General features: G+C 36.2%; 1 long non-coding RNA gene across 1 annotated transcript; it reads right to left on the bottom strand.

The window, feature by feature from the left end:
• LOC117111396 lies at nucleotides 1–1,594 on the bottom strand. The gene is made up of 3 exons (XR_004445867.1): nucleotides 1,489–1,594; nucleotides 1,122–1,322; nucleotides 1–70 (listed from the first exon to the last, which is right to left on the bottom strand). It is a non-coding gene; the product is annotated as an uncharacterized LOC117111396 (long non-coding RNA).
• Nucleotides 1,595–1,679: the final 85 nt, after the last annotated feature.

The following is a 1,679-nucleotide window of genomic DNA, read 5'->3' as shown; positions in this document are numbered from 1 at the left end:
CTGTAAATTATCTGTGAAGTGTCGCTGCCAGCATCATTATCTACTGCTATACATCTTCCAACATAGTACCCTGTAAAATACACAAATCAATCGTAATGTTGGTAGTCTATGAGTGAGATACTTACCTGGATAACCGACTAATTGCCATTGCTCCCAAAACGGAACACCCCTTCGAAAAAAAATGGAACAGTCCGACCCAAGGCGCCACGTGCGAACCGTCTCCCTAACAAACGTCCTCATTCCCTTTTCGACGTTGTTCGAAGTTGGATACACTCTAGCCTTTGAAATTACTAGCAGTCTTTTCAAGCAATTCTGTCATCGCACGCGTCCGTTGCGCAGCACGGATTCGCATTTGTTTGTTCGTCTCATTTTCAGAGCTGATTTCCTAGCGAAGACGCAGACTTTAGTCGGTTATCCAGGTAAGTATTCACGAAATAGACTAAATTAAGTTTAAAATGTATCCTTACATGGGAATGGGGAAGCAAGTGGTACTACGTCCGATGAATGCTGGTTATGTATCTCTACATAAATTTAAGTTTGGTAAAAAAATAAACTTGAAACTTGTAATCGGCAACCATAATTGAAAGTGTTAGTGCCGGATCAATGGGAGGGTGGATGAAAGAAAAGGTATGATGTGTGAAATATAATCCTGTATATAGTCCTGATTATTCTAAACAGAGGTAGATTCAGGACTAGCTTTCTTTGTTGTCCAATTGATTTGTGTAATGTAAAGCTGCCTTGCAAAATGTATCATACACAATTATTTTCATGAAATGTGCAGTAATGTGTACTGTAGCTAAAGATTCACATATAACAAAAGCTTGGTTTCCACACAATCGCTATACGCTATCGCTGACAGCTTTCAGCGATGATGATTGGTCGGTTGAATCAGCGAGCATTCCCGGTTGCGTCAGGGACAGCTATGTAGTGCAACGTTTGCACTAAAAACAATGTAGCGATAGAGTAGCGACTTTATGGAAACCAAGCTTAAGTATTAGAATCATCCTATTTATTATTTTTAACATTATTATTATCATTATTACTTTTTAATATAATTATTATTACATATTCAGAGATTAATGTTACAAATGTTATGCTAATATACAAATCATATTTCTTACCAGATCCAACATTTTCTGGAAAAGAAAATTCATAAGGACCATTGGGAAACACAGGGTCATTATCATTAACATCTAGTACCGTTACATTAAGTGTAGCAAAGCCAAGCCTTCCATCAACGTCAGCGGCTTCAATCTGGAGTGAGAACGCCCTCATTGTCTCAAAATCAAGCAACTTGGCCGTGTGGACATAGCCACTGTCAGCTGTAAAACAAAACACATTTTTATTTTACCAAAATTAATTTGTGTTCCAGAAAAGAGACAACATAAACTCTTTATTTAGATAACATTTTTCATAAAAAGACAAATAAATAACTAAAAAAACGTAACAGACATGAAAAATAAGACAATTATAAATGTTTAAACCTACATTTTATTGTGAAAATGTTATTAATGTTTCCAGCAGTTATTCTGTATGTTATTCTGGAGGTCAGCGGGCTATTCAAATCAGGATCTACAGCAGTAACTTGAGCAACCTAAAAAACAGGTGCATAGTTGTTATCAATAATGCTAAAACCTGAAAACAAGTCATCAGTAATAGAAATATTATACTGAGCAGTA

The sequence above is a fragment of the Anneissia japonica genome, unplaced genomic scaffold (genome assembly GCF_011630105.1).
Source record: "Anneissia japonica isolate Jap-2015-1 unplaced genomic scaffold, ASM1163010v1 scaffold26505_len1679_cov209, whole genome shotgun sequence".
NCBI lineage: Eukaryota > Metazoa > Echinodermata > Crinoidea > Comatulida > Comatulidae > Anneissia > Anneissia japonica.
The sequence above is the reverse complement of the archived record's forward strand: the minus strand, read 5'-3'. Positions and strand labels throughout refer to the sequence as shown.